Genomic DNA, 7,088 nt, shown 5'->3' on the forward strand with positions numbered 1-7,088 from the left:
CAGATCTCCCCGGAGAAGGTTCAACCACCCCCATGACACCAAAACCGATTAAGGGCAGAGGGTCCATCTTAGGGACACTTATGAGAATGAAAGCACCAGGAAGGGCAGATCCAGGCACTAGTTCAGCATAGAGGCCAGGGAGTGTTGGCCCATACGTCTAATCCCAGCACTTGGGAGGAGGAAGCAGGAAGATCAGGAGTTCAAGACCACCCCAGCTCCATGAGATTCAGTCAGTCAGTAAAACACACACACACACACACACACACAGAGAGAGAGAGAGAGAGAGAGAGAGAGAGAGAGAGAGAGAGAGAGAGAAAAGACAAAAGACAAAAGAAAAAAGAAAGAGAAAGAGACGGTAGTGGGCGGGGTTGTGCCACACCCTTAATCCACCACCCGGGAGTGGAGACAGGAATATAAGGCGGGTGGACAGGATCTCAGCTCATTCGGTCTGAGGATTCCTAGAGACGGATCTCGCCTTCCAGCTCAGACTTGGAAAGGTGGGTGAAGAGTTGGCTGTGGTTGCCTCCTGGTCTCTGTGATCTTTTGGCAATTTCTGTCTGAGATAACTGTGTCTGGGCATTTATTATCGAACCAAGTAGAACTGGTGGTTTAGCTGGTAGCCAGTGTGGGGCACAAACGCACGAGCCTCAGAGGAAGAGTCTTGGGCTCTAGCCCTCGGAGCTAGCTCTCTTCTGAGACAGCTTCTTGGAAGACAGGAGTTAAATCAAGGTCCCGGGGCTGACTTGAGTCCCAGCTGCAAAGGTCAGGGTTCAGAGCGGCGCCCAGCACACGAATCCTCTGCCACCATGCCCTGTGTGCACTATAAATTTTCTCTAAACTCAACTATGACATGATCGTCTTTGATGGGCTCCATATCTCCCTGTGCGACTTAAAGAAGCAGATTATGGGGAGAGAAAGACTGAAAGCTGCCAATAGCGATCTGCGGATCTTCAACGCAGAGACGGAAGAAGAATATACGGATGACAGTGCGCCAGTTCCAAAAACACATCTGTCATTGTCAGAAGAATTCCTCCTGGAGGTGCTAAGTCGGCCAGGAAGACATACGCTCTAAGTCGAACTGAACCAGTGACGGGAACCAAACAGGCCACCGCTGAGTCTTCTGCATCTATTTCTCTGGCCCAGCTCACAGAGACTGCCAATCTGGCTGAAGCCAACGCTTCGGAGGAAGACAAAATCAAAGCGATGATTGCAATGTGGCCATGAATATGGCCCAATGGGTTCCGTGAAGAAACCTCTAGGTCCACCACCTCCATCTTATACCTGCTTTCGTTGTGGTGTCCCCGGTCATCATGTTAAGAGTTGCCCAACAAATGGGGATAAGAACTTTGAGACTGGCCGGAGAATCAGAAGGAGCACTGGAATTCCTACAAGTTTTCTGACTGAGGTGGAAGATCCTAACGCGAAGGGTGCACTGCTTACCAACACTGGCAAATACGCAATACCAACCGTGGATGCGGAGGCCTATGCTGTGGGGAAGAAAGAGAAGGCACCCTTGTGTCCAAGGGAACCATCATCCTCATCTTCATCTTCACAAGAAGACCGTCCTATCCCGGGGGAGCTCCTGTGCCTCATCTGCAAGGACCTCATGGTGGATGCCGCCATCATCCCCTGCTGTGGCAACAGTTACTGTGATGAATGCATTAGGACAGCCCTCCTGGAATCAGATGAACATACATGTCCAACGTGTCACCAGAACGATGTTTCTCCAGATGCTTTAACTGCCAACAAGTGTTTACGACAGGCTGTTGCTAACTTCGGAAAGGGAACTGGCTATACCAAAGGACCCGGCAAACATTTAGCTCCAGCCCCACCCCCAGTCCTGCCACCAAGACCACTCATTCAGGGGAAAGCAGAGCCTCTGATGAGAAGCCCAGTATCGAGGCAGCAGGATCCCCTGAGGATCCCAGTGACCTCTTCTTCAGCGGGCCCAGCTCCCTCTGTATCTTCGTTCACTTCCAGTCCATCTTCCTTGGCTCCTTCTGTGCCTGGAAATCCATCTTCTGGCCCAGCTCCGGAACCTGATTTGCCTGGGACGGTGCCTGTAGCAGTCCATTCGGAAAAGCTAGATGGCCCTTCTCGGGAGGCCCGTGATAAATTCTCACTAGCCGCAGCGGTGGAACCAGAACATTCCAAGGGAGTCCCCTCAACTGCAACTGCTGCTCTTCCTGAGGAAAAGGGCCACCAGGTGCCCGTCCTTGGAACTCCATCTCTGTTGGGACAGTCATCATTGCAGGGACAGCGGATCCCCACAGCCGGTCCGGTAAGAAGAAGGGCTGCTCATCCAGGTGGTGGACCACCAGGTTCGGGACATTTCCACGAGTTTGGCTACCTGGTTTCTCCACCACAGCAAGTCAGAAGAGGGGAAGGAAGTTGTCCCAGGAGCACAGAGCACGGGAGACAGCACAGCCGTAGATCCCAGAGGCCCTCAAGGCCCCTCGCTCCCAGCTTCTCTGGTCTGTGTGCCTGTTCCTCCAGGTGTCCCTGCCCCACAGGTCTCTATTGGGTCTCCTCCTGGCCAGCAGAAGCCTTCAGGATACAGTGTCCCCGGTCCAGGGTTTCCACCAGCTCCTGCCAGTACCTGGAAACCTTGGGTATGGTCGTCAGGAGTGCAGACTGCTCACCTAAACACCACGCCTACAACGCCAGCACGGCTTCTGTCCAGGGAAGAATTCTATAGAGAGCAGCGACGACTGAGGGAAGAGGAGAAGGAAAAGTCCAGGCTAGCCGAGTTTACCAATGATTTTCCTAAGGCGTCGACGGGGTACGAAAAGATTCAGAGGAAGCGTAGGCGCTCCTGTTCCAGGCCTCGGTCTCCCTGTACTGCTTCATCGGATCCAAGAAGCGCATACACTGACTCTAATTCCAGATCTGGTTCGACACGGTCCAGCTCTTACTCTGGATCTTCCAGCCGCCCACACTCTGGCCTCTCTTCGCCATCCCCTTGGTTCCCCAGGAGAGGCAGAGGCGAGAGACGTCACCACCCTTCAGGGTCCAGATCTGGAGCTTGTCACAGATCTCGGTCAAGGTCACCTCCACAGAGACGTTATCTTTCTCGGTCAAGATCTCCTCAGAGAAGGTTCACCCACCCCCATGACACCAAAACCTATTAAGGGCAGAGGGTCCACCTTAGGGACCCTTTTGAGAAGCAAAGCACCAGAAAGGTTACCGAATTCCACAAAATACCTCCACAGTAGACTACTGGCAAAGGTTGAGAGAGAGCCAGAACTGACCTACTCTGGTGATCGGATAGCCAGACACCGTAACTGTAGTGGTAGAACTCTCATCCAATGATTGGTGAAAGGGGACGCAGAGGTCTATGGCCAGGCCCCAGGTAGAGCTCCAGGAGTCCATTCGGCTCTACGGAGGAGGGATTGTAGGAGTGAGAATTGTTGAGAGCATGACTGGAAAAAGCACAGGGACAAATAGCCAGAGTAGTGGAGACACATGAACACTGAACCAAGAGCTGAGGAGGAGCCCCCAACTGGTTCAGGCCCTCTGGATAAGTCAGACAGTGGGTTAGCTTGAACTGTTTGGGAGGCCCCCAGGCAGTGGGACCTGGACCTGTCCTGAGTGGCTGTTTGGAACCTGGGGACTATGCAGGGACACATTGCTCAGCCTGGGTGAAGGGAGCAGAGGGACTGGACTTGCCTGCACTGAATCTACCAGGCTGAGCTGAATCGCCAGGGGAGTCCTTGCCCTGGAGGAGATGGGAAAGGGAGGTGGGGTGAGGGGAGAGTGGGGTTGGTGGCCGGAGGAGGGAGGTCACGGCAATCCGTGGCTGACATGTAAAATTAAATTAAATAATACAGTTATTAAAAAGCGGGCAACGGAATATGATCATGTAGGCTTGAGAGATGGAAAAATAAAAATAAAATGCTCCTAAAGATCTCATGACCCCAGTGTTTTGTTTTTCTGCGTTTTCATTTTTGCTTATTTCCACTCCTTTGTGATATTTTATCCACATGGCAGGTTCTGCACTCAACTTTATATCCCTTACAGCTGCTTCTTTCATTTAACCTTTTGCAACGCTTTGCCATAGTATTATTGTGCGTGATATGTCAAAGCTACCTTTCTTTCTACCCTTTGCATTTCCTGGCAGTAGAGCTAGACATCAAAACCTCTTTTATCATCTTATGTTGCCTGGTCTCTTAGTCCTATGTAGTTGAGGATGACTGTGGTGATATTTTGTTTATGCCCCAATCACAAAGGTTGCCCTGAAGATCAGAGGGCAGATCCAGGCACTAGTTCAGCATAGAGGCCAGGGAGTGTTGGCCCATACCTCTAATCCCAGCACTTGGGAGGAGGAGGAGGAAGAGGAAGATCAGGAGTTCAAGACCACCCCAGCTCCATGAGATTCAGTCAGTCAGTAAAACACACACACACACACACACACACACACACACACACACACACAGAGAGAGAGAGAGAGAGAGAGAGAGAGAGAGAGAGGGAGAGAGGTGGTGGAATTAAGGGTGTGGCACAACCCCGCCCACTACCTCTCTTCATCCCCAACTACACATGAGTTTGAGACCAGGAACTTGAGACTCTTCTTAAAAAAATAAATTAATAAACCAAACATCAATATTTTTTAGATTATAGGATTTAACCTTCTGTCTTCCTTTTTCTTCTATGGCTATATTTTAAATACTCTTAATGCTTAGAATCAAAATTTCTGTAAATCTACATGTACTTCATAGGAAAATTCCAGTCTCCAAATTTTTAACATTGATTTTTGTTACCAGGCCATACTACGTGTTCATTTCTATCCAGGGTGTTCCTGACTGCTCATAAATCCATTTGCCTCTGTCTCTGAACTGCTCAGATTTTTTTCTATTTATTTATTATTTTATTTTTGTTATTTGAGGGCTAGTTTCTCTATTTAGTCCTTACTGTCATGGAAATCTCAATATGGATCAATAGTCCTGAACTCTGAGATCTGTCTTGCTCTGCCTCTGTGCTTTGATTCAAGTCCATTCCTTCCTGTGTACTTTTATGCTTAACTGACATTAAATAACTGCACCATTTGGAGTATAATGTGATGTTTCAATATATGAACATGATGAATAATGGTCAAATGAGTGTAATTTATCATATTCATCACGTTAAACCTCAGGTTGTCAATTTGCAAAACCCTCTTCTAGCTAGATATATTGAATTGTTTAGTAAATTGTTCAGTGAAGCCACAAGTGCTGCAGGAGTCAAGAACTTCTTCCCAACACTGTTGTACCCACACCCATCCTTTTTCTGTCCTTCTTCCTCCCCACACTCACAGCATCTGTAGACTCAATTATCTTCACCACTTTTTGAGGTATGTTTTCTGCCTCCACTCATCAGTTGAATGATTCCCAAGGATTCTGCTCTAATGTATGACTATAAGAGGTTTTCAAGTATTTAGATAAAAGCCAGCATTCCTGGGGAATCTGTGAACTCAGTTGCTGTGAACGAAAGGACTCATTTCCCTTACTTCTGGCAAAATGGGCCAATGGCTTTCCAGTTAACACATATGAGTGGCACCTTTCTGCATATCAAAGCCCATGCCAGTCTCCAGGCTCCCTCAATCCCTACCCACAAGTACTAGTTAAACATTTCAAAGCCTCCACACCGGTCTCCAGGCTCTTCCCTCCCTCAAGCTATTCACCACACTTGTAATGGAGATATTCTCACTGTTCTAAGTTGTCTCTTGCTATTGTCCCAGTGCTCTCACTGGTCTATCCCCTGCTATTTTCCCTATGCTCTCACTGTGGTCTATCCCCTGCTATTTTCCCTGTGCTCTCACTATGGTCTATCCCCTGAATTTTCCCTGTGCTCTCACTGTGGTCTATCCCCTGCTATTTTCCCGTGCTCTCACTATGGTCTATCCCCTGCTATTTTCCCTGTGCTCTCACTGTGGTCTATCCCCTGCTATTTTCCATATGCTCTCACTCTTGTCTATCCCCTGCTACTTCCACAATGATCTCACTGTTTTCAATCCTCTACTCTTTCCTACTATCTTGCAGAAAGCGTTGACATATCAGGCTGCTGGCCATGTTCAGTTGACTTCTTTTGTTTCTGCTCTGGCCTTTGAGATGTCTCTGACTGTTGTCTTTCTCTCTCACTAAAACTTTAGCTGTACCATGGAGGAGTCATACCTGTAGTTCCGTACTCTGCCTCACTTACATGCATCTGGTACTGAAATATTCTGGGGCCCAAACTCCTGAGATACACATAGAACTATAATTTATCTTTCTGTTCCATGTATATTAGATCCAGGGGTTACACTGTAGGAGCCTACTTTCTCCTATTTAAAAATAGGGAGGGTTTGAAAAATTAGTTAATACCCACCAAAAGCTGGGTTAAAGAAGTTTGGGGATTATTTTGAAAACATATTTTTCCCATTTGACATGATTAATAATGGCCTTTAAAGCACATTCTTACAATTTAATATGACACTTTGTGTGTGTGTGTGTAGGGGGTGTGTGTGTGTGTGTGTGTGTGTGTGTGTGTGTGTTTGTGTGTGCATGTGGAGGGAGGTATAGTGTGCACAGGTGCTTATGCACATGTGTTCCTGTGTTTGTGGAGACCGAGGACAAAACCAGGTGTCATCCTTTGAGATAAAGTCTTTCATTGGCCTGGAGCTCAACTATCAGGGATGGTAGCTAGCCAGGGAGTTCCTGGGTCCAATTCCCAAAACTGGACTTGAAATTATGGCATTTTATGTGAGAATGGAGTATCCAATTTAGGTCCTCCTGTGTGCAAGACAAGCATTGGGTCATCACAATCAACCAGGAGCATCTTGGCCATTTCCAGGACTGAAGTGGTTGAGGACACAGATGGCTCCTTCTTCAGACTTCTTTGACTTGGTAGTCACAATCAACCAGGACCCGTCCTTCACCACAGCCCAGCAATTACTTGACTGGAATTAGCCATAAAGAATATAGAGAAGTCAGGAAAACAGATAGAGAGATGCACAGGAAGGAGTAGGAAGTGACTTGGAGTTTTATGGTCCTTCTTGGTTTGTGATCCCTGGAGAGATGCTCTCTCTTGCTGGGTCCCAGACAAAAAGGAAGGTCAGCAGGTGGCTTCTTGGC

General features: G+C 48.1%; 1 pseudogene; it reads left to right on the top strand.

The window, feature by feature from the left end:
- Window positions 1-806: 806 nt before the first annotated feature.
- LOC118576606 lies at window positions 807-3,215 on the top strand (annotated as a pseudogene).
- The last annotated feature ends 3,873 nt before the right edge of the window (window positions 3,216-7,088 follow it).

Source organism: Onychomys torridus, unplaced genomic scaffold (assembly GCF_903995425.1).
Source record: "Onychomys torridus unplaced genomic scaffold, mOncTor1.1, whole genome shotgun sequence".
NCBI lineage: Eukaryota > Metazoa > Chordata > Mammalia > Rodentia > Cricetidae > Onychomys > Onychomys torridus.